This window comes from Chrysochloris asiatica, unplaced genomic scaffold (genome assembly GCF_000296735.1).
Source record: "Chrysochloris asiatica unplaced genomic scaffold, ChrAsi1.0 scaffold00094, whole genome shotgun sequence".
NCBI classification, from domain to species: domain Eukaryota; kingdom Metazoa; phylum Chordata; class Mammalia; order Afrosoricida; family Chrysochloridae; genus Chrysochloris; species Chrysochloris asiatica.
Window position 1 is genome coordinate 516,117 of NW_006408612.1, and position 16,384 is coordinate 532,500.

Consider the following 16,384-nt stretch of genomic DNA (forward strand, 5'->3'; position numbering starts at 1 on the left):
ATAGGAATTGTTGAATGTGAAACTGATGATGTGCCCTGTAAACTTTCACTCAATCCACAATAAAAACCTTAAATTAAAAAAAAAGGTAGCTGGAGATGGCAAAGGCAAGTATTATAGCGAAATGTGCAAAGGCCTGGACTTTTTCAAGTTGAAAGAACTAAAGAAAAAATTCAAGCCTGGACTTACAATATTGAAGAATTTCTATGTCCAAAATGGACTTCTGGTATGGCACTGTGGGTTAATGTTTTGGACTGTGAAGTTGCTTTGAACCAAAAGGTCAGCGGTTCAAACTTACAAGCTGCTCTTTGGAAACCCTATACAGGGTCATTATGGGTGGGAACCGACTCGATGGCATTTAACAACAACAATAGGCAAAATATCATATCAAATATCAAAATTCAATATTTGATATTTTGAATATCTTGAAGGAAGAAGTCCAAGGTGCATTGCAGTCATTAGCAAAGAACAAGGCACTGGAAATTGATGCAGTAACAACTGAAATATTTCAAACTGATGCAGCATTGGAGGCACTCACTCATCTATATCAATGAATTTGATAGATAGGGGTAGGGAACCTTTTTTCTGACAAAATTTCTAATATCATTAGTGATGCATTCAAAACTATCAGCTTAAAAATTCATCCACTATATTTGGTCAAACATTTAACTGTGATGTCTGGAACTGCAGTTGCCTTAGCAGGACCAGACTAAATCATTTCGAGGGTTTTATACAGTCTTTGAAGGAGCTCTGTGGTTAGCGTAGTGGTTACAAATTGGGCTGCAAATTGCAAAGTCAGCAGTTCAAAACTACCAGCTGTTCCGCGGGAGAAAGATGAGTCTTTCTGCTCCTGTAAAGATTACAGCATCGGTAACCCTGTACAGAGAGTCACTATGAGTCAGAATCGACTCCACAGCACGTAACAACAAAACAACACACAGTCTTTGAATGAGCTCTGGTAGCATAGTGGTTACGAGTCAGACTGCTAACCTCAAAATCAACAGTTCGAAACTATCAGCGGTTCTACAGGGGAAAAAAAGAGGTTTTCTGCTCCCCCTAGAAATTTACAGCCTCAGAAACCCTATACAGTGTCGTTATGAATTGGAACCGACTCCACAGCACATAACCACCACCACTACCATACAGTTCTCAGGCCTGACACCCCCACCCCCTGCATTACATGATAAGCTTAGGCACAGCCTAGATAAAAGTCTCTGGTGTTCTCCTTTCAATTACAGATTGTATTGTAGTATGTGTAACAGAGTTAAGTGTGTTATTAGGTATGAGCCATGCCCCAATCAGGCTACACACATACCAATAACATGTGTTGATGTCACTAGTCAATATCAAAGCATTAAGCAGAATTTCTTAGATACACACTTGAGCCTGCACCAGTCAATAACTGGTCCACTGGGACCAATAACTGGTCCACTATTGCCAAGGACTGAACTGGAAATGTGGGTGTCTATTCGCACTCTCAAAAAGGAAAGACCTACTTGAAAATAGCATAACTGTTCAAGTTTGCATTTCCAAGACGGGGTCTCCAGGAAGCCCTTGTGTTTTGTTTTGGTTTGGTTTTTTGAAAACAGTTTCCACAGCTTATTTCCTTCCAGATGGTGCTGGAGCCAAGCCTGTCAGAGACCCTTAGTCTCCTGCTGCCTTTTAATGCTGGTCCTTGATTGCTAATGACCCCTGGCTGGACTGACTCCCCAAGCCATTTAACCCCTCTCTGCTGGGTCCCCATCTCATGCAGCGTGAAAGGCAGTGAGAGACGGAAGTGGTATGATGCCAGGCCAGCCAGGGCCCTCCAACCCTCGCAGAGCTAGTGGCGCGTTTCCCGGGACCATCATGGATGTGAAGTGCTCATGTTAATATGACTGTCTCTATATTGTCATATAAATGCTACCAGGGTCTGTATTATTAATGTTTTATTTGACAGAGTCAAGATAACTGAGTCCCTATAAGGATGTCTCCTTAAAGGCTCAAGAGTTGAAGACCATTCATAGGAACCCCCAGAAAAATGTTAATTTGGAAATATAAATGGCATTGGAGCTATCTTTTAGTCCAGCCAAATTTAACGGTGAAAACAGCTTGAGTATGCCAGGATACCAAGTCCCATCAGAGCAGCCTGAGGGAAGGCTATAATCAATATGCTTGTCAATGCCCACATCAGTTGTTAACACAGGAGATAGCCATTTTCAAATATGTTGGTAATAGTTGTAAGTTTACTTTGGTTAAGATTGGCTTGTTGTAGGTTTTTGTTTTTGTTTTTTAGCATACTGGAGCCTGTGCTATACTGATCAAGTGACTCAGACAAGAGGGATACAAAGGGGGCAGGGCAATGATGATATTAATGTATTGAGAACTCTTAAATCCAAAGGACAAACTTGGATCTTTGATAATCTCTTCTTTGAGACTAAAGGGGAAGGCCTGAAAGATCATCATTTTGTTAACTTTTTTTAAAAAGCTTTTATTGTGAATTGAGTGAAAGTATACAGTTTTACATTCATCAAATCATATACTTGTTTCATTGCAATGATTATAATCCCCTCCTTGTACCAGTATATCTATTTATTTTAGCTCTTTAAAAAAAAAAACAAAAAAACTCAGGCATATGTAATAATTTAAACAACTACAAAGAGCACATTTTGCAAGACTGCCCTGGGCCACCAGCTGTCAGTCCTAGATTCATACTTACCACCATGTTCTGATTATTAATGTATATTTGTAACTATTTCTCCTTATTTTGAGTTATGCCCCATCAGCAAATGAAGGTCCCAAAAGCTGTACTCCATTTGCATCATCATGATCAACTCTCGTTTAAGGCGTGCCTTCCAGACTAAGGGGCTAATCTTTCCACACTATGTTTGACAATATTCTGGTGCCATCTGTAATATTTTCATCCTCTGGCACTATATCTGACAATGCTCCACTGTCTTTTGTAAGGTTTTCAGTGGTTAAACACTCAGAAGTAGTTTATCTCTCCTTCTTCCTATTTTATCTTAGTCTGGAAGCTCATCTGAAACCTGTCTACCAGGGGTGACCCTGCTGGTATTTAAAATCCTGGTGGCATAGGTTCCAGCATCAGAACAACATACAGGTCACCACAGTATGACAAACTGACAGACATGTGGTGGCTACTATTCTGTAATTGGAGTCCCTGGGGGATACTGCTAACCAACAAGTTGGAGTTCACTCACAGGCATCTGGAAGAAAGACATGGCAATCTACTTGTAAAACAATTGGCCATTAAAACCCTATAGAACACAGTTCTACTCTGCCGTACATGGAGTTATCATGTGTTAGAATCAACTCAACAGCAACTGGGGTGGTAGTGGTGATGATGACAGTGCTGTAGTTACAGCATCGTAAAATTGGAAAGAGCCCATTTTCCTGTCAATATATTGACTTTACACAACAAGTCCCCATCAGGCACATCTCTCACTACACTAGGAGAAGGAAAGCAGCTCCAGATCTCCAGGCAAAAATGGGTATCATTTGCCACACCACCACCACCACCCTCAGCTGAAAAATCACTTTCAAAGTTCAATCCCCTGTTGTCCAGGTAAAACATGGCAGACCAGAGGGTTAAGGTTCATTCAAGATCACATTTAAGTGCCAGAACTTGAACTATGCCTGAGCCATCCAACTCAAATCCAGTACTAATTTCACTACTGCATTTGGACCCTCTACACACTAGCATTTAGTGATACAACAGAAAGTGGAACTAGGTATTCCAACTTGGAGAGTGAGGCAGGGTTGGGGATGAGTGCCCAGAATCCCCTGCCACAAGGAATCAAAGATGGAGTCACAATTAGGTTAGTTAAACCAGCACTATCTGGTGTCCCATATCCTCAAGCATTTAAAATGTCGTTTCAATCTTCAAAGAAATTCTCTAGTTCCATTTTTATCTGCTTTTAGTGAGGACATTGTTTCCAAGCTCTAGGTGATTTGCATCTCATTAGGAGTTCCATTGCTAGTCCTGTAGCCTGGGCATTGTGGGACTTCTTAGCATCAGATCTAAGTCTTAGATTTTTTTTTATGGTGACAATTTTTAAAAGGCTATATTCATGCTATTTTTGCACCGGGCACAGTTTGAGTGGCCATTTCAGCCTTAATTCCTGCCCCAATGCTGGGCTAACGTTAGGGACAAGCTGTTGTCAGAGAGGGTATATGCAAAGTCCTTTGTCTCCACATGAAAATGTTTGAGTGGAAGGGAATATTGTAAGGCTTTGGAATAAATGGCAACCACAACAAAATCTTAAAGGCAGAAAAATCTGGCCAAAAGTAGAACATCTTCCTATGAAGCCAAAATGGCAAGAAGCAAAGATACATTTACCAGGAATTTATATGGGGAAAAGTTTTGAGTGATCCCAGACCAAAAAAATAACCTATTAAATCATACCAAATAACACATAGAACCTAAAATAACACTCATATGCAGTGCTCACAGACATAGCTTGATGCTGAGATGCTGAGTGTGGTTGGGAATATCGGGGAGCTTGACCACTCCGCTCTCATTCCTGGGGGTACACTGGGTCTGTAGTGACTAGCTGCAAAGTGTATGCTAGACGCTGGTTCAACTTTATGCCTTCTTTATAAAACTGAAATTCCTCTTCAGATTTTATTTTTGGCTAGCGAAAACAAGTGAAGCAGACCATTGAAAACTGAATACCTATAGTACACAAAGTAAAAGAAAACCAACAACAACCACTGCTGATTCTGTATAACTGATTCTCAGCTTTTCAAACACTTCCAACTAGTCTCAACCCTCCTGTGACCCCAGGGCTGTCACCCAGTGTTTTGTTTAAAGAGAGTTTCACTAAAGTCAGAATGATCTTTCTTCTTTGTCATTTATTCACAGTTACCTCCAGGAACTCACTGCATAGCATCAGACCTCTGGAAAACGTAGATAATATTTCCATGGTCAGCAAGATTATTCTCTTAGATAGAGAAATTAGTTTCCCAGTGTCCAGAGAAACTAGCAATCCTTGTGTCTTCTTTGGGCCCAAGCCATGTGACACTGTGTCTAAACCAAAGCAAACCAAGGGCCCTACTGAGGCTGCTCCCCACCCCAGAATTCTTCTCTCTCAATCAGAACTTCTTTAGCTATATGCCAGATTTTCAAAACAACAGTTAGCTAATGTCTAAAAGCAACCCATTCTCTTATGGAAAGAGTTGCCAGTTACCTCTTATGGAAAGAGTTGCCATTGAACTGATTCAAAGTCGTGGTAACCCTACATTTGTCAAGAGCAGAATTATGTTCCCCATTTGCAATGACTGATTTCTTCAAAAGGAGATTGCCGGGACTGTCTTCTGTGGTTTCTCTGGGTAAACCTCAAACCTCTTGCTTAGCAGCCAAGAATGTTAACCATTTGTACTACCCAGGGACTCCCAAGAAAGGAATACATCCCTGACCTTTTCTATCCTTTAAATTATAATCAGAATTAAAATCATCTTAATTTTCCTACCCAGGTTCATATTAGAAGTGGTAGTGGTTGTGGTGTGCCAGGGAGTCGGTTCTAACTCATAGTGACCCTGCATAGGGTTTCCGAAGCTGTAAATCTTTACAGGAGTAGAAAGTCTCATCTTTCTCTCATGGAACCGCTGGTAGTTTCCAACTGCTGACTTTGAAATTAGCAGCCCAACTCATAACCACTGTGCTCCCAGAGCTCCTTTCACATTAGAAGGAGGAAAATATATTTTTTAAACAATACAGATACCACAGACTAACTACTGACCAATTGAATTAGAATCTGCAAAGGTGGGAGCTGGGCATCCATAATTTTGACCAGGATAGAGAATCACTTCCATCTGGCAATGACAGCACTACATTAGGAGTGTCTGCTGTCATTAAGAGCCATCAGTTATCCTTTCATACACATCTGTCACCCTCATAACAACCCTACAAGAAAATCCCCTAAAAGTGAGAGAGGAGGCATTCATATGAAGGTTTTGTTGGCTCCAAAACTTTCCTGTTTTTTTAAAATAACACTCATGTTTCTCAAAGTGTAAGACATGACTGATGGTCTGAAAGTTGGTTTTAAATACTGTGTGAAAGAGACAATAGAAACACTGAATCATGTCAAAAGAAAATTATTCTGTTTTCAATTCCCAGTTTAAATTATTCAATTACTTTAAGAAGAAAGTCTTTGTGGCGCTACTCCAAGTTTCTTCTGATCTCACATCTACTCACCTTTCCTGTTAACAAACCTTTTAAGAAGTTGTTTAGACTGGGTTCTGAAGAGAAACAAAACCAGTGAAGCTTACATATATGGGTTTGGATATATGGTGGTGGTTGTGTGCCACAAAGTCAATTTTGACTCACAGTGACCCTGTACAGGGTTTCCAAGGCTATAAATCATTATAGAAACAGACAGTCTCAGCTTTCTCCCTTGGAGCAAGATTTAAACTGCTGACATATTGCATTGGGCAAATCTGCTGCCTAAGACCTCTTAAAGTGTTCAAAAGCAAAGATGCCAGTCTGAGGACTAAGGTGCGCCTGAAGCAAACCATGAAATTTTCAATAATCTCATATGCATGTGAAAGTTTGGCAGTGAATAGGGAAGAACATAGAAGAATTGATGCATTTGAGCTATTGGAGTTGCTATTGGTGTTGGAGGAGAATATTAAAAGTACCATGGACTGCCAAAAGAACAAACCAATCTATATTGGAAGTATAGTCAAAATGCTCCCTGGAAGGCAGGATGAAAAGACTTCATCTCTCATACTTCAAACATATTACCAGGAGAGACCAGTCGCTGGAGAAGGATATCATGTCCTTCTGTGGGCAATTTTCTGTGAGCAACAGTTCAGACACCGGATAATTTTGTTTTGTTTTCATTGTATTTATGATTTATTTCTACTTATAACAAATGAGAGGAATCACTGGTGGCACAATAGTTAAGTGCTAGTTCTCAGCTGCTAACCGAAAGGTTGGCCGTCCAAACCCACTAAATAGGAGAAAGACCTGGAAATCACCTTTTGTAAAGATTACAGCCTAGAAAACCCTGTGAGAGTTCTCCTCTGTCACATGGGAGCACACAATGAAATGAAATCAACTCAATAACAGCTAACAACAACAAATGGCAAAATGACAGTAGTTTTCCAATCATTGTAGTGAAAAACAATCTAATTTTTAAAGGAATGTATTTAAGTTTTAAAAAATGGTTGATTAAAAGAATCACATTAAATAATTGTGCAGGTGTATTGAGTGGAGGGGAAAAAAAGGTTTACTTAGTAGCTGAGTGACTGATGTTTGAGAACCACCACCCTACAATGTACTAATTTTAAAAATAGGCATTTCCATGCCTGTTGGCCTGTGGGGCTTGTAATCGACCAGTCCTTCATTCTGGATACAAAACAGTCTGTCCTATTCATGGTCAAGTTCTGTCAGGCCCTTTGAACTCTGAGTCTGCTTCCCACACAGAGGAATCCTGGCTGATGAACATGGAAGAGCGAAACAACCATTTTCTCTAGTAATCAATAAAATGAAAGTCAAAATACAAATGAGATGCCATTTAATTCAACTATTGAACTGTCAGACTGAGGAAATGGGTATTCTTAGTTACAGCTGGTAAAAGACTATTTTTCGGCACATTTTCTGGATGCCAAATGGAAATATAAATTATAAGCATTTTAAATATGTATACCCCTTGGTCCCACCACTTGTCTCTCAGTTTGTTGTATTGTGATAGCTTGTATGTTGCTGTGATGCTGGAAACTATGTCACTGGTACTTTAAATACCAGCAGGGTCACTCATGGTGGACAGGTTTTAAGTGAGCTTGCAAGCTAAGACAGAAAGGAAGAAGGAGAAGCAGAGTACTTCTCAATGTATAGCCATTTTGTCATTTTGTCATTTGAAAACCTTTGGAATAGCGGTGGAGACCATCAAGGGAAAAGAGCGGAGAGTGGGACCCTACCCAGAGAAGCAGTGATGCCAGAGATGGAGGCAGAGACAATGGTGTGGAAAGATGGAGCAGTTGGGGACTTTAGACACAGAGAAGGAGAAGGGCTGTGTGCTGACGACCGGGGGGCAGGCTTGCAGGGTATACCCTTTAGTTGGTTGATGATGCATGGAGGGGATTGTAACCATGGCAATGAAATGATATACGAAAGGATGATGTAAAACTAATGTTCTCCCATGTAAACTATCACATAATTCACAATAAAACATTAAAAAAGAAAGAAAATACCATAAAAAAAGAATAGCAGTGGAACATTGTCAGATAGACTGCAGGAAGGTAAAACACCAGAATATTGTCAGATGTAGTGCCAGAAGATGAGCCCATCAGGTGAGAAGGAACTCAAAATACTACCGGGGAAGAGCTATCTCCTCCAAGTAGAGTTGACTGTAATGACTCAAATGAAGTAAAACTTTTGGAACAATCATTTGCTGATGCAGCACAATGAAAAATGAGGAGAAGCAGCTACAAACATCCCTTAATAATCAGAACATGGAATGTACAAAGTATGGATATAGAAAAATTGGAAGTTGCCAAAAATAATGGAATGCATAAAGATCAATATCTTAGACATTAGTGAGCTGAAATCGGACTGATATTGGCCATTTTAAATCTGATAATCATGTGGATAACTATGCCCAGAATGACAAAATGAAGAGGAATGGCATCACATTCATCATCAAAAAGAATATATCAAGATCTATCTTAAAATACAACTCTGTCTGTGACAGAATAATATCCGTATGCCTACAAGGAAGACCAGTTAATACCACTATTATTCAAATTTACAAACCAACCACTAAAGCCAGTGGTAATAAAATTGAAGAATTTGACCAACTTACTTAATCAGAAATTAATAAAACATGCAATCAAGATGTATTGATAATTATGAGTGATTGGAATGTGAAGATTGGGAACAAAGAGGAAGGCTCAGTAGGAAATTTTGGTCTTGGTGATAGAAATGGTGCTGGAGATCACATGATAGAATTTTGCAAGACCGATAACTTCTTCATTGCAAATACCTTTTTAAAACAACATGAAAGATGACTATACATATGAACCTCACCAGATGGAATACACAGAAATCAAATTGACTACATCTGTTGGAAGAGACAGTGGAAAAGCTCCATATCATCAGCCAACTAGGCCAGAGGTAGACTGTGGAATACACCATCAATTGCTCATATGCAAGTTGAGGTTGAAACTGAAGAAAGTTAAAATAAGTCTACAAGAGTCAAAATATGACCTTGAACATATTCCACCTGAATCTTGAGACCATCTCAAGAACAAATTTGATTCGTTAGACACTAATGACTGAAGACTAGAAGAGTTGTGGAATGGCATCAAGAACATCACACAGGAAGAAAGCAAAAGGTTATTTAAAAGACAGGAAAGAATGAAGACAAAAATGGATGTAAGAAGACACTCTGAAACTTGCTCTTCAGTGTAGATATACTAAAGTGCATGGAAGAAATAAGGAAGTAAAAGAGCTGAACAGAAAATGTTAAAAGGCAGCTGGAGAAAACAAAGCAAAGTATTATAATGAAATATGCAAAGACCTGGAGTTAGTACAACAAAAGGGAAGAATACTCTCAGCATTTCCCAAGCTGAAAGAACAGAAGAAAAAAAATCAAGACTTGACATATTGAAGGACTCCGTGAAATATTGAAGGACTCCATTGAATAATGCAGAAAGTATCAAAAGAGGATTCAAAGTACACACAGAGTCACTGAGTCAAAAAGAAATGGTCAGTGTTCAACCATTTCAGGAGGCAGCAGATGATCAAGAACTAATGTTACTAAAGGAAGAATTCCAAGCTGCACTGAAAGTATTGGCAAAAAACAAGGCTCCAAGAATTGACAGAATACAAAAGGAAATCTTTCAACAAACTGATGCAGTGCTGGAGGCACTCACTCATATATGCCCAGAAATTGGAAGGCAGCTACTAGACCAACTGATTGGAAGAGATCCATATTTGTACCCATTCCAAAGAGAAATGACCTAATGAAATGCAGAAATCATCTTACACTCAAGTAAAATTTTGTTGAAGATAATTCAAAAGCTCTGCATCAACAGGGAACTGCCAGAAACTCAAGCTTGATACAGAAGAGGACGCACAACTAGGGATTTCATTGCCACTGAAGGATCTTGGCTGAAAGCAGAGAATACCAAAAGGTGTTTACCTGTGCTTTATTGACTATGCAAATCTTTTTCACTGTATGATTCATGATAAGCTATGAATAACATTGTGAAGAATGGGTATTCCAGAACACTTAATTGTGCAGATGAGGAACTTGCACAGAGACCAAGAGGTTTAGTCAGTACAAGGGGATACTGAATGGTTTAAAATCAGGAAAAGTGTGTGCGAGCGCTGTGTTCTTTCACCAGACCTATTCAGTCTGCATACTAAGCAAATAATGTAGCTGGATTATATGAAGAAGAGCATGGCATCAGGATTGGAGAATGACTTATTATCAACCTGTGATATGCAGAGGATACAACCTTGCTTGCTGAAAGTGAAGAGGATTTAAAATAGTTACTGATGAAGATCAAAGACTACAGCCTTCAGTATGGATTGTACCTCAATGTAAATAAAGCAAAAATCCTCACAACTATACCAATAAATATCATCTTGATAAATGGAGAAAATAGTGATGTTTTCAGAGACTTCATTTTGCTTGGAGCCACAATCAACACTATGGAAGCAGCAGTTATGAATTCAAATGACATAGTGCATCAGGCAAATCTGCTACACAAGATGTCTTTAAAGTGTTCAGGTGCAAAGGTATTATTTTGAAGACTAAGATGTGGCTGACCCAAGCCATGGTATTTTCAATAGCCTCATATACATGTGAAAGTTAAACAATGAGTCCAAAAGTGGACTTATCAAAGATAAAGCTATGTGTATTATAGCATTGCTTATTGTAGAAAAAATGGAATCTATATTCTATGCTCAAAAGAGAAAATTATATAACTCAATTGTGGTTTACTCATAAAATAAGATAAAATACCATGCATTCATTAAAGTACTAATGAATAATTTTATTATTTTTTATTCATTTAGATAATCTCTGAAAGGACAAATAAGATGGGGAATTGTGAAAATGGGATTGTTGTGTTACATGCCATCAAGTCGGTTCTGACTCATAGTGACCCTGTATAGGGCTTTGGAGGATCCGCTGTTGGGTTTGAACAGCTGACCTTGTAGTTTGAAGTCCAGTACTGATCCTATAGCACCACATCAGGAGTCCAAAAATGGGTTTAGAAAAGGGGAAACAAACAAACAAACACGTGTTTTCCCTACATAAGTTATTTGAACTTCACATTTATTTGTTACTATAAGAAATAAGGAGGTTCAAAAATATTCATGAAAAAAATTCATCCTCTTTTAATTCCATTCTTCCATGAACTTTTTGAAGGCCCCTCTATAGCGCCAAAGAAACATACTATTTAAAATAAAGTTAATATCATAGAAAAATACTTATGACTTTGTTAAGAAGTATAAAAACCAGTAAGATTATTTAATGGTAGATGAATAACTGAAATTTTTGGATAAAAATTTAAGTGAATATACAGTTCTAGAAAAAATATTGAAAGGATATTTTGTAATAAGAACAAAAAATACTAATGAACTTTTTTTGGAGAGGCTGGCTTTATCTGCCTCCTTTGGAGATTACCAGTTTCCCACATCAGTCCCCAGTATAGGAAAGGCCTCTCCCTATTAAAAGTCTTGACAACATCCAGATTGACAGGCTGGGAATCAGTGAATCACAGAGATAGAACAGATCTTAACAAGAATGATGAGTAATCACAATTCATTCATTGCTTGTGGAATATGTGCCAGGTCCTAAACTCTGAAATTACTGCCCCCCTACCTTATTTGTAGAAAACTCCATATAGACAGTCTATAACCTCTGCATCTTCCACAGACAGTAATTTAACTTGGGAACTTTTCATTGTAGCAATTTTGCAATTTTGAAGAAGATTGTCCATGACATAACATGGCAACTAGAAAATTATATAACTTTCCTTTCATCTTAGAAAGCAAGGTCTGAATTATACATACCCCAGAAGAAAATAACTCTCTCTGGGTATGTGTGTTTTACAACAGTCCACTGAATTCCATAAGGAGCTCTGGTAGTGTAATGGCTACGAATCAGGCTGCCAACCGCAAGGTCAGCAGTTTGAAACTACCAGCTGTTCCATGGGAGAAAGATGAGGCTTTCTGCTCCCATAAAGATTTACAGCCTCAGAAACCCTGTACAGGGTCACTATGAGTCAAAACCGACTCCACGGCACATAACAACAACAACAACTGAATTCCTTAGTCCCATCTGAAGTTAAATCTGGTGAGGTAACTTCTGAGCACATCTCAGTAAAAGAATAAACTTCATAATTGTGGCCATGGAAATCTGAGTCTATCAAGAAACTTGAGTTCTAGCCCCTACTCTGAAGGGAGACCAGCTGAGAGGAACATATCCAAGCTCCTTGGGCCTCAGGCTCCTCAGATATAAAAACAAGGAGCCAAATCCCAGAGGTGGTAATGATCCACAACCTCCTCCCTCTTCCCACCCTATCCTCAACATTTCATGACTCACCTTTGGAAATATGAACCACTTACTTATCACATTCTAACTGGGTTTTTGTCTGCCCAGGACATACTGGTATTCTCTTGCCTTGTATTCCACTTTAGGAGGATTGTTCCAAATACTGCATTTTTAAGAGAATGCAGATTATTTAAGACTTTCTGCCAACGTGGTCCTTACTGAGAAAGAAAGTACAATATGATCTACTACACTGGCTATCAACCCGGATTGCCCATAAGAACCACTAAAGATTTTTTTTAAAGAAATTTTAGAAAAATAACCAGACTCTGATTGGCACATTTGGTATTTTTAAAAAGCTGTACAACTAGTATAGTCTTTAAAAAAATGTTTTTTTAATGATCCTCAGATGGGCATTGGAAAACTTAAATTCTCAATTGGACTTTGCCTCTAATCTGTGGTATGATCTGTGCCTTTCTGTGCCTCTATATCTCTTTGGAATTACTAGTCCTTCCTGAAATGAGGTGAAGTGAAGTAAAAGATACTTTGCACAACAAAATTTGCTGCATAAAAATGAAACAGGAAAGAGAGCAAACAAGATGGCAGATCGGGTGGAAATGCAGTGAGGAGCCCCATCAGCAACAGCACAGAATACTGGACCAAGCAGGCTCAGGGGATGGTCCCAGAACTCTGAGCCACATATAAAGGAATATTTAGAAAGTTGGAAAGCTTACAGACAGTAGAATTTGTAGCAGAAGCAAGAAATTCAGTGCTTTCTAATCCAAGGCATTCAGCAGCTCCCTGAGTGGCCATCTTGGAGGAGACCAGGAAGGATCAGAGCAGCCACGGACACCTGACAAAACCACAGAGATAAAGGTGTGGACATTCTTTGTTTTGTATCTGTTCATTGGTCTCTCACTGTCTGTGCACCTCCATTCTGGTTACTAGAGGGGGTGCCTGAGTGAGTGGATGCCCCACTCCCACCTCCAGAAAGTTCTATTATGCATGTGCACAGATCTCCTCAAAATTTAAAGTGACAGTTTCCACTTAAAACTAAATGGCAGCACAAAATGGCCACAGCTAGCCCTGAAATGTTTATCAGTAGGAAAAATGACTGAATGGGGGTTGTGGAGCAGGACAGGCAAACTAAAAAGGAAACAGGTTGAAAATTAAATTCTGAATTATGTCATAAAGACCAAAAGTGGCATCTTGAAATTTCTCAGGAAGAAGAGTGAAAAGGGAAGCCCATCTCCTGATCACACCTTCCTGGAGGCAGTCAGAAAGCATAAAAAATACCAAAACACATACCCATCTAAGTATTAAGACCACAGCTAACTACTGAATATGCCCACAAAACAGAAACAGATGACCATATCAGCACATGTCCAGAAATGAGATAAAGTGACTGAGACAAATGAGCTGGAGGTAGACCTACACTTCATACTGGAAGGAAGGCAGGCTTTGGAAGTGCCTGAGAAGGAATTCAGAAAAATGATTATAAAATGTATCAAAACACTTTACAATGGAGTTGAGAAAAATAAGGAAGAAATAAGGAAAGCACTAGAGGAACAATCAAATAAGATAGATACAGCATTGGAAACAATTCAAAACCTACAGAAAGAGGACCAAACAATTCATAATAGAATATCAGAAATGGACAATACACTGAAAGGGCAAAGGAGTAGAACTGAAGAGATGGAAGCCAGAACTAGTGAGCTGGAAAATAAATCTTTCAATACTACTAAGTTAGAAGAACAAGCAGAAAAATAGGATTAAAAAAATCTGAAGAAGGCCTATGATTCATGTTGAACAATATGAAGAGGAATAACTTAAGAAATATTGGCATTCCAGAACAGGAAGAATCACACAAGTCCACAGAGGAAATAGTATAGTTGAAGAGCTTCTGGAAGAAAATTTCCTAACATCCTGAAAAACGACAAGATACGCATTCAAGAAGCTCAATGAACCCTAGGAAGGATAGACCCTAAAAGAAAATCACCAAGACATAATAATCAAGCTCTCCAAAATCAAAGATAAGGACAGAATCCTGAAAACAACTAGGGAAAAGAGAAGTGTCACTTACAAAGACAAGCAAATCAGATTAAGCTCAGATCTCTCAACAAAAACTATGCAGGCAAGAAGGCAATAGGGAGACTCATATAAAACCCTGAAAGAAAAAACTGCCAATCAAGAATCCTCTACCTAGCAAAGCTGTCAATTAAATATGATGGTGTAATCAAAATATTCCAGGATAAACAGAAGCTAAGGGATTTTGCCAAAGCCAACCCTGTGATGAAAAACATCCTAAAGGGAGTTCTGTGGTTTGAGAACCAACAAGAACATACAGCAACCAGAGATTGACTTATGTGGTCATATCACCCAGGACTCAATCAACAAATGAAGAGTCAAGAACAGAATAAAACTATAAGAACAAATTCAGAGAATCTGGACGGTCAGCCTATGATCAATACAATTACAATGTGAAAGAAGGTAAACACAGAGGAACAGAGATCCAGGTGGTGAGAAGGTTAGGTAGATTACAGGATAAAATAGACTGTCTTAAATGGAGGGAAAAGTTAATGGAATGTAAGGTAACAACAACGTTGGAGTTGAGGTGGGTAGTTTATGGAGAGGTGGAGGGAGGCAATGGTAGAGCACAGGGTAAGGGCAGGCACATCACAGTTCGGGTGTTGAGGAGGGCAATACAAGAATGGGGAGGAGTTGAAAGAATAGGGTAGGTAGGGAAACACTGAGACAGGTTTGCATGGGCTAAGCGGGGCAGAGGTAAATAGTGATGCATGCTCAACCTTGGGACAATGGGGCTCTGTGATACAGGGATCTTAACATAGTTTGAAGAGGGGAAATAATACTAAGTTGCTTGACTGTCTTATGAATATTGGTTTCCCTTGCCTACTATTGTAAAATAGACACTTGAGTGGGATAGAAAGGAATGTTGGGAAACATGATTACAGAAAACTTGTAAGATCATTTTCAACCTATAACTGATTGTTGTTGTTGTTAAGTACCACTGAGTCAATTCCAACCCATAGTGACCCTGTATAGGGTTTCCAAGGAGAAGCTGGTGAGCTTGAACCACCCTTGTAGTTCAAACGACTTTGCAATCTTACTCATTAGCCCACAGCACCACACCAGGACTCCTATAACTGATTGGAATACCTAAAAGGGGTTCTAGAACTTGCCCAGTGAAATAGGCCTCATGCAGAGCCTTTGCAGAGTATAGGACCTTGAGCCCCATCCAGAACCTTCTGAGGTGGGACATTCCCAGTAGAAAGGACAAGCAGACCAGCCTTGAACAGCTAGAGTGACAGAAGATACATCTTCAAAGAAAGATCATCAGGAAAAACCCAAAACAAAAATGTCAGTATGACTGGCTACTACAAGAATAAGCAAGCTGTTTGCCAGGAAGCCATCAAGGCAAATAATCAAGTTCCTTCAGGACAAAACCCCCTTTAAGGCTGAAACTCAAAGGGAACACATGAGCAGGAATGTAAACTTGCTGGTCTACTGGTGAGTGGAAGAGGGGGAAAGGCAGCAATGAAGAACTGGGCTGAGTTCAACCATGGTCCAGTGACTCCCATTGACCTGGAGATGAGAGAGAGAAGAGGAAGTTCTGGTTGGTCCAAAGTGTGGTTACACCTGAGGACACCTGAGCCCATGGACAAGGACATAGCCACAGAGGGCTAGAGCTAAGAGTGAAGCATCCAGTTGATATGAAGTGAGGATAGATGCACAAGAACGCCCAAACTTGCAGACAGTACCCATTTGACCTAGCCTCGATGGCTTAATAATCAGAACTTGACTAGAGGAAGATAAAAAACAAACAATTTTTGATAAAGGAAACAAGGGTAAATTGCTAC

General features: G+C 39.3%; 1 protein-coding gene across 1 annotated transcript in view; it reads left to right on the top strand.

Moving 5' to 3' along the window:
• Positions 1–16,384, top strand: part of MYO3B (myosin IIIB) — a 481,549-nt gene that overhangs the window by 451,468 nt on the left and 13,697 nt on the right. The window lies entirely within an intron of this gene.